Source organism: Molothrus ater, chromosome 4, assembly GCF_012460135.2.
Source record: "Molothrus ater isolate BHLD 08-10-18 breed brown headed cowbird chromosome 4, BPBGC_Mater_1.1, whole genome shotgun sequence".
NCBI lineage: Eukaryota > Metazoa > Chordata > Aves > Passeriformes > Icteridae > Molothrus > Molothrus ater.
Window position 1 is genome coordinate 68,400,751 of NC_050481.2, and position 17,608 is coordinate 68,418,358.

The following is a 17,608-nucleotide window of genomic DNA, read 5'->3' on the forward strand; positions in this document are numbered from 1 at the left end:
AATAGTTAAGTTAGAGTGATACCAGGAGGCAAAAGCAAAGAGGGGTGTCCTGCCCCCAGTCCCTCTCTCAGTCTCAAGGAGCTGCACATAGAACAGATCCAACCTAGTCTAAGCTCAGAATTCAATTCAGATTTATTTCTATGGCTGGATGAGAAGATACCTCAATGCAGATAGCTTTGAGTCATTTGAAATTGTTTCAAAGCTCTTGCTTTAAAAAGGCAGAACACATTTTAGCATGGTGGGAAAAAAAATAATATTCCAGTTTGCTTCATGGTAATCAGTTATTATTACCTGTTAATATTATCTGTTAGTTGTACCAGCCATTAACTCCCTTATAAATGAAATTCCTTAGTCTTTTTCTTTGAATGATGAGATGTAAAAAACCTGTTCAAAACTCCTGTCATCTTCTAAAGTAAACAGAACAGTATGCACTTGAATTTAGAGCAGCACACAAAATGTCAATCATTGAAATTAGAGATCTGTTGCATGTAAAATTTTATGCATGAAAAGAAACTGTTCTGAAGCTCTGGATGATAGAAAATCTTCCCCTGCATAGTCACGCAGTAAGAATTTTGCGATTTAAAGGTATTGTTTCTTCTTTGTCTTTCTGTTTTGTATAAGTATCATATTCAGTCTAGTTCTTATGTATTTAGATGCTTGGCTCTGCATGGGTTTATCAATGTTTCTCTTCTGCTTTGTGGGAATTTCCTACCAAGATTAATGCAAAATATACCTGCTGTCTGGATATACTCATTTCTATTCTCTTTTAGTATATTTTATTTTATGTCTTTTCCCTTAGCTTTTAGACTGTGTAGGCATAGCTTTGCACTGCTTCAGGAAATTAAAGTGCATTCCCTGTGTAAATTTTGTAACCCTTGGTTTTGTCTCTTTGGGAACAAGGAAAGGCTAGAACTTCCTTCCAAAGAAAAGGAAGTTCTGCTATAAATGACAGAGAGATTAATTTGCTGAACTATTTTCTTATCTGTTAAAAGAAAATATATCTTCTGATTTTTCACTTGCATTCCACCAGCACCTGCAAATCCCAGTCCTGGAACAAGCCCTAGCTTTCTTTGGCAGTGGGGAAGATTCTTTTTGGTCTGTTTTGGAGAACTGGTCTGGAGCATATTTGGTTTTTGTGCTCCATGACAATTTTGATATTTGTCAACTTTCTGTAATAGCCTGGCCTCAGCAGATGCTCTGCATGGAGCCACTGTATGTAAGAAAATGTAGCTATACCCATCCCTCCATCCATCCATCCATCCATCCATCCATCCATCCATCCATCCATCTATCTATCCATCCATCTCTTCATCCATCCATCATCCATCCATCCCTCCATCCCTCCATCCATCATCCAACCATCCATCCATCCATCCATCCATCCATCCATCCATCCATCCATCCATCCATCCATCATCCATCCGTCCATCCATCCATTCCATCCATTCCATCCATCCATCCATCCATCCATCCATCCATCCATCCATCCATCCATCCATCCATCCATCCATCCATCCCTCCATCCAAAGGCCTAAGAATGGTGCCTGGCCCCTGCTCTTCACTGTACAGATGGAACCTGTGAGCCCCCAGTTCTTGGACATTCACAGGTTTCAGCCCAGTGTGGGGCAGCTTTACCTCCACTGGGCTCTAGCTCCAGATCCCTGCCTCAAATGCTCAAATTCTGGCTGGGACTGGTGCTTCAGACCTCCAGGAAGGGTGAGCTGGGCTGAGGTGGCACAGAGAGGGGGCTCCCAGTCCCACAGGGGTTATAGCTGGAGAATTTCAGAGGGAAGCTGAGTTGGGGTAATGTGACTGTTCCCTTCTGTCACAGACCTGAGTACAGCTTGATGCTTTTCCTGGCCTCGGGTCAAATATTTCCTTTGAATAGAAGGAGTCTTCTCTTTCCAAAGATAAGAGTCTCTGTATCATCTTTATTTTTCATAATCTTCTGCTTTTATGCATTTTGAAGTGCCCAGCCAAAGGGACTCTTTTTTTACCTTCATTTTTTCACACCTTGTGAGCACTTTTGCTATTTCTGTCTCCCTTTCTAAGTCCAGGGGTGAAAATGCTACAGGCCCTGAATTATCAGCAAGCTGATCATCCTCTTGGTCTCAGTTCTTTATATCCCTGCTGGGATATTCAGGGTACTCACATCAGGTCTCACAGGTTTTCCTTGCAGGCAGAATTAAATGATTCTGGATAGGTACCAGTAAAAAACTACAAATGGCAGCACTGCTGAAAAAAAAATCTCTAGTTTCCTTAAACTCCTCTGTTTTGCTTTAATTCAGTTTCTGTGGTTTGCTGTTTTCATAAATATGTCCTTTATGCTTTCACATTGGGTGTCTCATAGGTGGTGTTAGGGAGGAAGGAGTGTGAGTTATTTCCCCAAGATGGAAAGACAAAGGTTTTTTTTTTCTTGACCTTGTTAGTTTAAAATATTTATAACTATATGAATAATTCCTCTGAACAATATCCCATAACTATGGGAAAATATAAAAAAATTCTCACTTAAATTAATTGCATTTTGGAGCTCAGCATCTTTTTAGTATTATTTTACCTCAAGTAATCCAACTGAAATTAAATTGAAGGATTTTTTAATTAAAAGTGGAGAAATGAAACAATTGCAACACTTTTTCCAACCTCAAAAAAATCTATAAATATATTTATTTTGTCTCAAGAAAACCAGTGAGAGGGAGTTACAAAAAACATCCTCCCCACATGGCTATTTCAGCTGTGCAGCTACATGGAATAATTCACAATCAAAATTTACTCATGTCTTGGAAAATTCATCTCGTTTTTCACCTCAGGGATCTGTATGAGAAACCAGTGCCAGCAATAAGAATTTCACAGCTGCACAGTGGTATCACACATGAGCCCTGATTTCCACATGCCTGCCCATTAAATACTGGCTGTCACCTGTAATGGTAGGCAGATATAAATGAGGACACTGATGGCTAAAATTTGGGGCACTCACAATTCCTTTCCTAAATAAATATGCATTTCTTATGTCTACGGAAAGCAGTTTATGCACAGTTTCTGCATTTTCAAAGTGCAGCTAAATCTTATCCTTATAAACTTGGGTTCTTCTGATGGGATTCACAGCTTTGGACCTCTGTTTTGTTTAGAACTTATTTGGCTTCAGTTGTTGGAGCAGTGGAGCATATAATGATGTGTAATTCAGTTATCATACCCCAAAAAGGAGTACAATGCCAATAGCTCCATTTTATGTTCTAATCCATGGCATGAGAGTTCATCTTCTGGTCTAGGCACCACAGCTGGAACCTGCTGGAAGCTCTAGACATCTCCTGTGGCAGCTGTGCAGGGGTGGGTCAGTGTTCAAGAAAACAGCTACAGAAGGAGGAAGCAGCATTGGATACAAATCCCTTTTTTTCAGGTAGACAAACACCAAAACAAAAGGTGTTCTAGGTTTGAGCTCCCCACTGGAGCTAATCTGGATCCTTCCATCTTTCAGGTGTGTTCATTAGCAGAAGTAGAAGGAACAACCTCTCTCCTTTCTTCTGACTTTGTCTCATTTCTAGGAAATAATTTAAAATTATTTTTTAAAGAAGAAACCCAACAAGCGTCACATTCACATTTTCTGAAAAATCCCCTTTGCCCAGGATTTTCTCCTGGGAAGCTGAGAAGCCTCAGAGAAAAGGAAAACAATTCTTATCTCATTTGCTTCTCCTGTGTTGTGCTCATGTGGAATGTGTTTGGAGATTGTTTACCCACAGGTGATTGTTTCATTGGATTCTGCTGTGAGTTGTTTTCACTCTTTGGCCAATCAGGGCCAAGCTGTTTCCAGGCTCTGTAAAGAGTCAGGAGTTTTCATTATTATCTTTTTAGCATTCTGTAAGTATCCTTTCTGTATTCTTTAGTATAGTTTAGTATTCTTTAATATAATATAGTATCATAAAGTAATAAATTAGCCTTCTGAGAACATGGAGTCAGATTCATCATTCCTGCCTTTGTCTGGGAACCCTGCAAATACAAGAAACAGGTTCATGTAAAACTAGTGTTTTATGTTGAAGGTGTTAATGTGGATTAGATGGGACTTAGAATCAGAGAATCACAGAATTACAGAAGGGTTTGGGTTGGAAGAGTCCTTAAAGACCATCTGGTCCCAACCCCTTTGCTGTGGCCAGGGACACCTTCCACTATCCTAGGTTGTTCCAAGCCCTGTCCAAGCTGGCCTTGAACATTCCAGGGATGGGGCATTGATCTGAGTCCAAGTCTCTGTGACACATAGTTCTTAACAACAAATGGAGTCTTTGGGCATTTGAATGTACGTGGCAAATATCATTTTACACACACATCCCCTTTGCATCTTCTGCACTGATTTGTCAGAAAGGTTTCTCATCCAATAGTCCACACAGGACACTGATTCCGTGTTTGACTTACTGGGAGAGTCACAAAAATTTTTTGTGCCTTTTGCATGAAAACTGACCCTATGCTGAGCTTAAAATTCCTCCTGAACAGCCCTTGGGGAACAGATTGCTGAGGGACAGCAAATCCTGAAAAGGAATAAGGGATTGATGGTGCTGTATTGTAGAAAGAGGAAACTAATTAGAAAACAGAAGGTTATGAAGAGATACTGAGAAGGGGGATCAACACAGAAGTCATGGAGGAAGAAGCTTCCTTGGAAAGATGTAAGGGAATTGGGGAATAATCTGAATCCGACATACAAAACACTGAAGAATCTTATCCTTCTGGTGAAGAGAGGATGCAAAGGTTGTCTGGTAAAAGAGGTCAGCTCCACTGTCTCTTTCCAAGAGAAAATTAAACTTAAAAAAAGGAAATCTTACTGGCATATGCTACAGAGACTTGTTGCCTCTTTTAGCTTTGTGATAGATTTGATGCTTTCCATATTTTTGGAAGCCAGAGAATGTCTCATCGTCAGATGCTGAGATTATTTTGTACCTAAAATAATAGGTATAAAAATAGCACCTGATAAAGCACAGATGTCTCCTTGACTCCCACTCCCCAGAATGGCAGGGAAGCAGCTCTGTGATGGCTCCAGCTATGGTGTGACTGCTCCTGAGAGCCCAGACACACTCAGCCTGCAGAGCTACTCGGCTTCGTCAGTGTGACTCAGATCTTAAATTACGAGGGATGCATTGGCAATGTTCAAGGGTGCATTTTAAAGTCAAAGCAAGCCTGTAAAATGTCCAAATTTGTATATGCTGAGCAGTCTTGTGTCATGTACTTCCTGCTGTGTTCAATTACACTAATAAAAATTTCATTTAGGAAAAGAGGTTGGATATAAAACTGGATAAATTCTTTGAGTTCTTTTTTTTCTTTTTAGATTATTTATTAGTGATAACAACGAATGTACTGCTTAAGGGTAATGAATCTTATTAAATGCACTTTAAATTATCTCCTAAATTAATACAAGAGAGCAGTTCCTGTGCTAAAGACCCACATAGGACTGGCAGAGGAACTAATATTTGCTTCCTGTGAAAGACTCCACATTGCCTGCAGCTAAATTATGTATATCCAATCAAATTCTTGTCCCTAATAGAGATGTAACATATGTAAGCAGCTTCAAATGTTATGTACTACTTGCAGGAGTTGTCTATGGATTTCATTCAGAGAATCTGCCTCTTCACCTCATGCACCTTCTATGTGTTCATCAGTTTGGTTTTTTTTTAACCTATTTCTCAACATATTTATCAGACATTACTTGCTCTGTGACACAGGTCAGTGTAATCATGCTACATCAGGATGAGTGAAGGGATTTTGTCTTCAGGGATAGAATTACTACCTTAAGATACAAGTTTATTTTGGAGGTGAAAGTCAGATATCTAAAATTTAAGCAGTGTGTGCATGTAGCTGCCTGAAGAACACACAACTTCATATATTCCCCAGCTTCTCCAGTTCAGCACAGGACATGCCTAACTCTCAGCTTCTCTTCTCCTCTCCTACCTCTGCTCTCATGAGCTTGGCTGTGGCCCTAGGGAAGTATTAGATGTGACTATAATAAGGGAATACTCAGTGGGAATGGTTATTTGCATTCCCTTTAGCCTGGGTATCCCATTAATATTCTGGCTTTCAAACACACTGCCAAGTTTGAATTTAAATGCATCTCTGTGTCTCCTGTGCACTACCAGAGGTGAGCTACCACAAAAAGTCAGACTCATTTCAGCTCCTGAACATGAGAGAGAGAGATTTAAGGGAGGATTATTAGCAAAGAAGACTGAGGAAAAAGTCTGGGAAAGTGAGAAGATTAGTGGTCAGGTTTTACACTCAGGAAGGTTTCCTTTCCGTATTGATGGAGTGAATAGTTTCCTTCATCTCCTGTCACATGTAGTAACATTTTTGATGACAAAAAATGAAGGTTTTTAGCCAACTTCTCAGCAGTTTGGAGGTTTTCTAAAACTCCTGTGATCAGAGGCAGGCTGTGCCTGCTGCCCAGGGTGCTGCTAAGTCTCCTGTGACACTGAAAAAAAAAATCAGGTGCTGCAAAGGAAAGGCCAAAAAAATTGTTGAGCACAAACAAAATTAGTGAAAAATACATCAGGTGCAAAAAAATCAGAGAATTTTCATTTCTTCAGAGGCCACAATGATCCAAAACTTTGGTATGGTATGAGATTTCTGTACTGACTTTAACTGTAAACTAGTAGTTAACCATAAAATGCACCTTAGAAATTCACTGAACCCATTTCAGTATTTGAATAATTTGTATAATTTCTAGTCTTTCTTGATGCTTAAAATTAATCTTTCCCTTGAATATTTAGAAAGCAAGTTACTACCAATATTCTTTGGAAATAGATTGAGTTCTTGGAACTGTAGTAAAGTTTCCTTTCTTTTTGTTAAAGTTTTCTTTAAACATTCTTTCATGTTTTCACCTTTTTCTTAGCAGTTGATATATCACATTCACACTTGTTTGTCTTACAACCATCACTGTCATCAGCAGCCAATGTATTGATCTGCTGCTTTTTCCTCTTCATAGTTGGTGCACAGAGAAATTTACTTCCATCTTGAGCTGTTCTAGCAGTACACATTTAGAACAGACTAATTAGAAATACAAGGGCAAAGCAGCTGATAACCAGACCTCTGCTAGATCCCCTCCTTTAAAATTCCCTGTTTCATTTTCCATGATATATTTTGCACCAAATTAAGCAGTCTGTGAGCACTTGCTCTAAGTCCTGTGCTGAGCTGCTTTCTGAGCTGTCATATCTGATCACACACAACCAGGCCCCTCAATTTTCATGGGTTCCTGGTTTTCTTGAGTGCCTGACATGCAAAATTTTGTCCCATAGTGAACTCCTGTTAAGGGCAGCTGCAGAAGCTCAGTGAGCAAGGTATGGGAAGATCATTAGATCACAGAATGGCCTCTCTGTAACAGAGAGCAGGGGATTCCACCCAGGGACTCCACTGCAGGGCTCAGCACTTCAGAGCATCACATGGAGACTTCTGCAGAGCCTGAACTGATAAACAAAAAACCAAGCAAACTCAGTGATTTATTATTTTTTATTATTATTTTTCTTTAGAGCAGCTGAGAAATTCGGGGCTTGTTCAGCCTGGAGAACAGAAAGCTTCAGGGAGATCTTTTAGCACCTTCCAAGTGCCTAAAGGGGCTCCAAGAGAGCTGGACAGGTACTTGGGACATGGATCTGGAGAGACAGGATGAGGGGGAATTTTCATCATGATATTTTCTGAAAAATCCCTTCACCAGGATTTCTTCTCCTTGTTTACTTGCTCTGGAATGTGGTCTGGAGATTATTTATCCAAACATGTGAATTGTTTTTAATTAATGGCCAATCACAGCCAGCTGTGTCAGACTCTCTGAGTCAGTCACGAGCTTTCATTGTCATTCTTGTCCAGCCTTCTGATGTATCTTCTCTCTTTCTTTAGTATAGTTTCAGTATATCATTCTATAATATAATATAATATAATATAATATAATATAATATAATATAATATAATATAATATAATAATAAATCAGCCTTCTGAGAACATGGAGTCAAATTCTCATCTCTCACCTCCTCCTGGGGACCTCACAAACACCACAGGGAATGGGCAGAAACTGACAGATGGTGGGGAGAGATGGGAGAAATTTTGGGGAGAAATTTTGCCCTGTGAGGGTGGGGAGCCCTGGCACAGGGTGCCCAGAGAAGCTGTGGCTGCCCCTGGATCCCTGGAAGTGTCCAAAGCCAGGCGGGACAGGGCTTGGAGCCACTTTGGAGGCAGTGGAAGGTGTCCTTGCTCATGGCAGGGGGTGGAATGGGATGATCATTAAAGGTCCCTTCCAGCCCAAGCCATTCTGTGCTTCTGGGGTTCATGGAGCTGATGGGAATCAGTAGTTCCACCTGATCTCCAGTAGGAGTTGTCCATGTTCTTCAGTTTTAAAAATCAGGTTTTATTTAATAGCATTACTTCCATGCAGGAGTAGGTTTTCATGTACAAAGGAATCATCAAATTTCTGTGAAAAATTATAGATTTCATAAAAGCTTCTAAAAGCTTTTTTTCCCTGTAAAACAAGATAACATCAATCCACACAAAAAGTGCCAAAAGAATTTAATGTCAGCATCATTAGGATATAAGTTGTTATGTCCATACTCTTGCACTTATGAGCACATTGATAATTTTCATTTATAGTAGTGTTATCAGGCAGTTGGAATAATACTAATTTATTAGGAGTATCCTGTAGCTAATAAAATAAATATTAGAAAAAAAAGGATCTCCTGGATAAAAAAGTACCACAGGACAGGCTCTCCCCTTCAATGGTGCAAAGACTGTGACCTGTCATAATGATTTTATCAATAATATATCAATTAATAGTTAAAGCTCCATCATTTATTAACCCGGAGACTCAAATAGGTCTTTCTTTAGACTGTGATGACACCTTGGCAATGAGAGAAGTGCTAGATGGAGAATAATGATTGATCAAATTGTTAAAAATGTGGAAGTGGATTAGAACAAGAAAACAAGTTGCAGTATAATTGCAAGGAACTCACGCTACAAACTGTCACTCAGCTTTTATGCCTAGAGAGGAATAACAAGGATAATAAATATGGGTTTATTTCTTCCTCAGTGAGAAGGTTTCTGATTAAAACTGCTCTACTTTTTTATTATTATTATTATGCTATACTTTTTAACTCCCTTGCTGCTGTGGACCAAATATTTATAATATGTTGTTACTGCAGATTTGCATATGAAAAGCCAAGTGATGACTGAGTGATTTTTAGTGTGGACAATCAAAAGAATTTGTTTTGATTAAAGAGTAAAAGGGTTGACTTTAAACATCGAGTTTGGGAATATAAAATGATTGCCAACAGATAGGAGTAAAATGTGGAGGGGGAAGAAGAAGGGAGGGAGGGAACAGGGTGGGGAAGGGCCACAGATATTTCTTAGCAGGGTCAGCATCCCACACACCACAGTGTCATTTACCTTTGTCTAATTCATCAGAGGTAATGTTGCATTGCATGAGCCCTGTTAAATTTCACTTCAGCCATTCACAGACTCCTCGAGCAGACATGACTAATTTTATGGATTTTTATCAACCAGGGTGTGGAGATTGGATAAGATGCTGCTGAAGAAAAGCCAGTTGTTCTATCTCTCCATGTAGTTTTTACAGAGCAGCTGCCAACAGTGGGGATGTCAGTGCGGCAATGAGACACAAAGACACCTCTGAGTGGAGATTTCTCCTCTGGCTGGAGCAGGTGATGCCATGAAGGCTCCTGTACTCCAGGAGCAAGATGCTCCCTGAGGATGGGGTGCCCTGTTGGAATCCTGGATGCTGAGAATTTTAAACTTTCTCTGCTGAAAGGCACAGACCCACAAGAGAACACTGCATTTGGCTGAGGCTGAGGAGAAGGTTTCCAAAATTGATTGATAGCACTGGGGTTACGGGTGTGGAGTTGGTTAGAAGTGTGTAATATCACAGGGTGGAAAACTTAGAGTTTGGGGTTTTAGAATATAGTAATAGATATGAAGCAAGATGGAGGTTTTAGGGCAGAGGCAGGCTGTTCTTCTTTACCTTCTTCTTCCTTCTTCTTCATGGGTTTGGGTTCTGTTTTGCAATCGGACAGAAAATCTGCATTGCAGGCTTCAAGGGATAAGTTATTGGCTTAAAAGGGAAAATAATCCAGGTGTCATTTCTTAATTGGACAGTTTAGTTTTAAAAGACCTTGTAACAAGAGATTACGTTTTGTACCTTGCTAATGAAAGACTGAAGAACTGTTGTGAGGCTGTTTTACTGGTAAGAAATAATGAACACCTGAGTCCGAACATGAACTACTCTCTCAAGTGCCTTCAATACCAACCTCAACAGAGGTAGAAAATGCGAACAGAGAATCCACATTTCCAGCCAGATTTCTTATTTGGCTGGAGCAGGTGATGCCATGAAGGCTCCTGCCCTCCAGGAGCAAGATGCTCCCTGAGGATGGGGTGCCCCTTGTACAGTTTGCTCAGCTGGGCTGTGCTCAGTGGTCAGCAAGGAGAGCTGGACTTCTGGCTGGTCACATGTCTTGGCTGAACATCATTTTCTCCTGGTAGATCAGCTCGTCACTTGTGCTAATATTTATGATGAATTTATACTGTCCAGGCTCTGCATTCAGCGTATTTTTCATTCTTCATGGGCTGTAGAGGGATCCTCAAGCATTACCTGAAACTAGACCCCTAAAGGTAATGGGAAGACAGATGAAAACCTTGTGCAGCACCACTGGTTCAGGAGGTTTTCACTTTTTATTTGCTGTGGCTCACACTGGATTTAGGCAAAATAAGTTTGCAGTTCAGGTTGCAGCTCTAAAAATTCTGTCCTTTCCTAGAAATCTGTAGAAAAAAGTATTTGCCAAACTTACAGCAGTGCTTTGACCATTTCACAGAAGACCTGAGACACAAAATTTAAATCATGTTATGTGCTAGGGCTCCACAACATCTGCATTTACAAGAGATCACAACACTGTGCACACCCCGAGCCCTACAGGATTTTCTCCCTTCATGAATTCAGGCAGTTTTTCAAACAAAGCATGTATTTATTATGTATGCAGCAAGGGAAGTGTCTGCTTCAGAAAAGCTGATGTCTCAAAGGTAAACATGTATAAATGTTTATACATTTTTTAACACATATTATTTACCCAGAAGAGCACAACAGCTGCTTCGGAGTTGTTCTGGTCTCAGTGGTAAATAGGTATTTTGGCAGTTGTTAGAAACAGAAATGATTCTTTGGTTCCATTCCATTGTAGCCTCTCCACTTGTTATTCTAATGGTTGTTCCAAAGGAATCAGGTGTCAGAGGAGATTGATTTCACTTTGCACAGATTAGATTGGCACCTCCATGAAAAGCCCCGAGTAGAAGGCACCTTTTGTTTTTCATTCTGACTGATAATTTAGTCTCTGCTCCCCCTTGACCTTGTGATTTGCATGGCCTTCAAACAGAGATGAATTCTTTCCTCCTCAGCCTCACCTGGGAGTATTTGTGTAGGTGTTCACCAGCTACCCTCATTCCAGCTAGCAGCAGCAGCAGTCCAGTTGGAGTGGCATTGATGCTGATTATCTGCTAGCACTGGTGTCACCATCCGTCCTTACGGATGGGTTTCATGATGGTTCTCAGGGCTTGATCTCAGGGTGCAAAAAAAAAACCAACGCAGCACAGGGGATTTGCAGTAATAATCAAAACAGATGACCTTTATTGAATGACCACAGCAAAATGTGATAGAGGGATTAAGGGGGAGAAAAAAAAAGAGAAAGAGAGAGAAAAGAGAGAGAGAGAGAAACAGGATAGAGCTACCAAACGTAGAAATGAAGTCCTTTGGTCCAGTCCAGCCAATGATCCGCCTGTTACGTCGGGGAGATCTCAAAGTCTCTGGCTAACTCAGAGGTTTTTATTATGATAACTCTATTGGAAGTTGCGAGGGAGAGGAAACAGATACAATAAGGAATAGCTGTAACAGGTAGTCCATGTTCTCAGCAGTAAGTGAGAGCCATTGTGTTCTTGGTCCAGCGGTCACAACCTGCAGGCAAACATCTCGCTTTGGTCAGCTTGCCTCCCCCACACACCTGCCCCGGGCTGGGGGTTTCAGTCCCAGTCCTTGGAAGGAGCAGAGGGGCCTTTCCACATGGGGGTTTCATGGGTCTTTGATGGAGAGGCTTCTCTCATCTCAGTCTGTCTGTCACAGTGGTTGTAGACAAGTGAGGGGTGTTCCGTGGGGACCACCTGAAACTCAGGAGAAGTCCAGCCAGGCCGAGAGGTGGGACAGCTTCCAAGGCTATTGTTGCAAAAAGGTCAGGATGCTCTTCTTTTCTTCTCACCAGGTTCAGTGTAGCATACAGCAAATACACCTGTGAACAGTAGCTTAGACTGTGCTCAGGTCTCGGAGCCCTTGGCATGTAACTTTCTCCAGTGGGGCCAGACACTTCAGACAAGGGTCTTTCCTTCAGTGGTCCCCAGTGACAATCATGAGACAAATGAGGGATATTTTGGACAGATTCTCACAACTGGTGATCTGATTCCTTGCCCTAGTCACTCTCCAGAACAGCAGATGAGCTTGAAAGAGATCTCATTGCTTTTGTTAATGCTTAGGGAGAGATCAAATGCTCTCCCACGTGCTGCAGTGAGTGCACTGCTGGCTGGATAGACAAGAATTGGCCAGATGCTTGAAGACTTAACCAGACTCTTCCTCATCCTGCAGGAAAGAACCTGCCCCCTCCAGCCTGCCTCCCATAGCACTGGGACACAGGGCTCCAGTGCCTCCCCAGTGGGTAATTCACAGGTTATTTTTGCATTCAGGCCTACAGCCAATCACTAATTAAGCCCCAAGTGCACACCATGTGCATCACTAATACATCTGTGTGTTATATTTTGTGATTCTCCTGGCTGTGCTCATTTGTTATAACACCAGCTCGCTTTCCTAGCTAAAATCCGCTGCAGCACTAGAGATGGTTGTTAGCTGGGATTAGTCCTGATCTGTTTTATGCCCTGAAGTTTATCTCAGAGATCTGATTTCTCAGGTCTGAGTTAGCTGTTTCCCCACAGTTTTCCAGCCTTCCAAGACTTACTGGGGCTTGCAAGAAAACTGAAGAGGGACTTTTCCCATGGGCACGTAGGGACAGGACAAGGGGGAATGGCCTTAAATTAAAAGAGGTAAGGTTTGATTAGATGTTAGGAAGAGGTTCTTTACTGTAAGGGTGGTGAGGCCCTGGCACAGAGTGCCCAGAGAAGCTGTGGCTGCCCCTGGGTCCCTGGAAGTGTCCAAGGCCAGGCTGGACATTGGGGCTTGGAGCAACCTGGGCTGGTGGAAGGTGTCCCTGCCCATGGCAGTGGGTAAAACTGGATGGGTTTTAAGATTCCTTCCAATCCAAACCATTTTATGATCCATGACCTTCATGGCTCTAAAAACCACTTGAACTAATGGGAAGGAGTAGATTATACCACCTCTTTTGCCATTTGTGTTTATCTGTGCCAAATACAATTTTATTTTGTGTAGAAAAGCAGTTATCTGTTTTTCTCTACTTCACAGACCACCACACCAGTGCAAACTCATTTTCACTGTGATTATAAATTCAGCTACAGAACAATTAAAGGCAGCAGAAAATGCACTGGGATGTTTTCTCTTAGCCTGTGTTTAGGGTGTGATAAACTCCGATAGATGGAGACAGAGAGAGCTGAGGGCTCTTATGTGTTAAGCTGCCACAGAAGATTCTCCAGAGCTCATCTGGAGAGCTCATCTTTGGGAATAAACATGATTCATTAAATCAACCACCAGAGTAAATGTTATGAGATGATCTATTAAAGCAAAGTTGCATTCTTACATATCAGGACAGAGACAACACAGAAATGTCACTGAATTGATAAAAAATGCACTTTATTGCTATTTATTCATGCACTATCTTAACATTCAGTGGTTTCCTTACAGATTTGAATTGTGTTGGATTTTTTTTTTACTATCGCACTGAGTTCATAATGTTCAAAGGTCAGATGGTTCAGAGAGCCAGTGATGGGATGAAAAAGTGATCTTTGTGAAGTCATAGACTGAACAGAAAGTCAATGAGGATGTTCTTACACCAACTGCAGTCTCAGGATGTATTTTAATTTCATTTTGCAGCCTTTCTTAGCAGTCAGTGAAGAGCAGTAGTCACCTCCAGGAAGCAATTCATCTCACCCTTCCAAGATATTGGGAATGAATGAATATTGTTCCAGGAGGTGAATGCCACCCTGAAATTAGTTTTCCCATCAGAGTTCTTCAGTAGCCAACTGATAAGAATGGAGAGTCTTTAATGTGAGTTCATGCAGCATTCTGTATTCACAAACCAACGTTACCTCTGCTGACAGCCTTAGATTAGATGAAAAGACAAGGCAAAGGGAACAAATGAAATATTTCACTACGGCTAGAAGATAGAGATCAGGAGAGATTAGTTCCCCTTGCTCTTAAAAGAGAGCTGTAGTCCTGTGTGCAGTTCTTGACAGGTAGTGTAGATAGCTTAATCAGTTTATGCTAGCTAGAGAGATTAATTTATTAGTGCTTTAATTTTCCCTGCACCAGCAGCACATTTACTCACAAAACAGTATTTGAAGGACTTTGTTTAACAGAGTGGTTACTGGAAGTTGGCAAACAAGGACAGTGCTCATCAAATGTGAAAGTTCCTGGGAGTATCTAATGACTGATCTGCATTTCAGGGAAGAATGTGCACTGTATAATTATTGTTTGTATCTGGATCCAACTGACAAAAATCCTTCTAGGAGGTGTTTATTAGACAAGAACTGAAGGAGGTGAAGATGTTTGGGTGGGAGATGCAGTAAAATATCTGCATTTTCTGTACCATACTGTCAGCATCAATATGGAGGTGTAGTCTAGCCTGCTTATGAGCATCTTTAATGGAGATTTCATTGCCTTTGCTGACTTATTCATTATAAATGTCTTAAGACACTTTCTGATGCATTTTAATTTGAAGACTTCTCGATGCTATACGTCTTAGTTTTTTATGGAATTCTAAAAACAATTTCTGTCCATGTCCAAAAGGAAATTCCAGTTATTGCAGTCTCCTGGGACTTGCCACACCTGACTCTTGCAAATCTTCTGTCTGAATGCATTTCTGCTCCTGTCTGCATCAAGTATGCAAGCTTCCTATGGCTTTGAGATGATCATAGCTTCCTTAACAATCCTCAGTCTTTTCTACAATTTTATTTTTGTCATTTGGATCAATAAAATGGTTGGACCTCATGCAGCATTAGGTTGAGTTTATGTGTCTTCAATATTTAATTCTGTGTTACAGATAAATTATCTTTGTTCCTAGAAACTTCTCACCAGTCTTAATCAACCTTTCTATTAATTCATTAATCCTAAAACTGCCTCAAAATATCTAATGTTTTCTTCTGAATTCCTTTCTAATGGAGTGGGATCACAGTTACTGAAATGTTCATTACAGGCCTCTGAATTTTGAGTTCCTTATCCCATCTGACAGATCTTTTTTTCATGTGTCACCCCTTTCACCCATTCTGACTCCAAGTCCCATCTTCTTTCAGCTTTCTGGCATGTAATGAAAAACTACTCTAATTCTTTAAATACTTTGTTACTGCTTTTATCCATAAAAGATAGGAAGGAATCAAAACTCTTCTCCTTTAGAAAATTTCAGAGGAAAATATTGTTGGTCTGCAGCTCAAGTTTAATAGCTTGGTCATCACAAATTAAAGTGAAGACATGGGCAAATTTCCCAATAGTCAAAGAGAAGGATGGGGTAAGGCTCTCTCTCAACTTTATCTTAATTCATCCCATTCATTTACTACTTAGTACTTGAATACTTGAATCTGGCTTTTATCCTCATAGGCTTTTAGAAACGTTCATCACACAACTTCCCTGAAATAGAACCAGACTATTTCTGCTTTACAGGAAAGGATTCATCAGAGAAGCTAAATGAATACATGAAGATGAGAGATCAAGATGAAAAAAGCAGGTTGACCAAGATAGCCAACCTCTTTCAGTATTCCTATTTCTATTTATTACTATTTCTGCTCAAGCATTGCATGTTCTGTATAGTGGCCTTTGTTGGAGTATCCTGCTTGATTCTGTTGTCTATGATAAATGCAGCCAAACTGCAGTAGTAAATAAAATACCACAGTGGGATTTCCAGTAACTATTTAATATGTTGAGAAGAATCAATAACTTCAGAGCTTAGGACTTGTTTTTGCTCACGTGTCCTTGAGCAAATCAGTTTGCTTTCAGGGAAGAATCCTTCAAAGCTGCAGAGCTGGAAGTACAGTTTGGGCTTTCGCTGTGAGGAAAGAATACGGGTTTATTTCCTTTCCTTTGTTTCCTTGGGGTAGGTTCCTCATTGGCTGCTTGGTTCTTAAACCCTCATTCCTTGTTTATCACACTCTCCTTTGGACTTTCCAAACACAGGAAGCTACAGAGGACCCTGGCCAAGGGCCGAGAAAGGGACAACTGAATACAAGTGGCAAAAATGCTGATTCTTTTTGACTCCCACCTCCCCTCAGCCCACACACCTCCTTAGTCATTACTCTGAAAAGAGGCAGCCAGGAAATATGGTTGGTTTATGGTCTTGTTAAGACCTTGCACAACTCACTTTTTTCCATTCAGTCATTTATATCCAGCAAGTCCCTTTTTTAAGGAACGTGCTGTTGCTACGCAACCAAAGGAACCATATAGAAAAAGGAAGCAGGAAGGATGAAGGCAAGAGGGGGGTAAAAAAAGAAAGATGTTCTTGGGAAAAAAAAAAAAAAAAGAGGGAAGTCATAGACTGTGATTTGAAAATCAAAGATAAGAAAAGCCTTTCCTTTAGCTGGATGAAGACAAGACACAGAAATTGAGATCGGAGAGCTTCCTTGCCCTCCACTCCTTTTCTTGACCTTGTCCAATCACTTCAAGGTTGTGGTACATGGCCAGATGATTTAACAGTTGGAGAAATGGCAATTTGTGTGGTTGGAGTGTCTGACTGGGATTCAGGAGGTCTGTCTGATATTCCCTGCTTAAAGAGTGTCTTAATGGCTCACTGAAGGCAAACCGTTTAATCTCCTGTCCTATTTTCCTCCCTCTAATATAACACCTTTGATTTCTGCCTTGTCATTTTAGACTAGAAAACTTTCTTAATAAGCAATGAATAAACACCCCAGTGAGGTCTCAGGGTCCCTGCTTTAAAGGAGAGACATTAGTAGAGGATACTAGTATTAAAATAAGGAGCATCACGCCTCTCTCACCTTCCCACTCTGATGGTGGAAAACATCTTCCAGCCCTTAATGTTGACACCTTCCCATTCTGTCTTATCCTCCACATTTCAAGGCTGTGCTTCAAATGCAGGAGGACTTAAATCTACTCCAGCTTACTACAGGCCTATGCAAGGAAGTATTTTGTTCCTTGGAAACCCAGGCCCCTTCTGTACTCTGTGGGTACACTTCTAGATCTAATTCACACTTCAGAAATGCCCGTTTTGCTTTCTTTTGAACATCTTCTTCTAGCAAAAGTCTAGGGTGAATAGGTGCCTGAGTTAATTCTCTAAAGATGAATTGAGGCCAATGTGGTTTTCATCTCCTTTATATATGTGTTTTACCGTGTGGTGTCTCCACACAGTAGAAATCTTGCCTTCCCCCATGAAAGAAAATTTCCAAACAGAGTAAGAGAAGCAGCAGAAGGTAGAACTGAGCCCTGCAAGA

At 40.8% G+C, this 17,608-nt stretch overlaps 1 long non-coding RNA gene across 1 annotated transcript in view; it reads left to right on the forward strand.

Moving 5' to 3' along the window:
- The first annotated feature begins 547 nt into the window (after window positions 1-547).
- The window catches only part of LOC118686341 (uncharacterized), a 39,775-nt gene continuing 22,714 nt past the window's right edge, over window positions 548-17,608 (forward strand). Inside the window, exon 1 of the long non-coding RNA XR_004980143.2 lies at window positions 548-585. This is a non-coding gene — a long non-coding RNA (uncharacterized LOC118686341). The remainder of the gene's footprint in view (window positions 586-17,608) is intronic.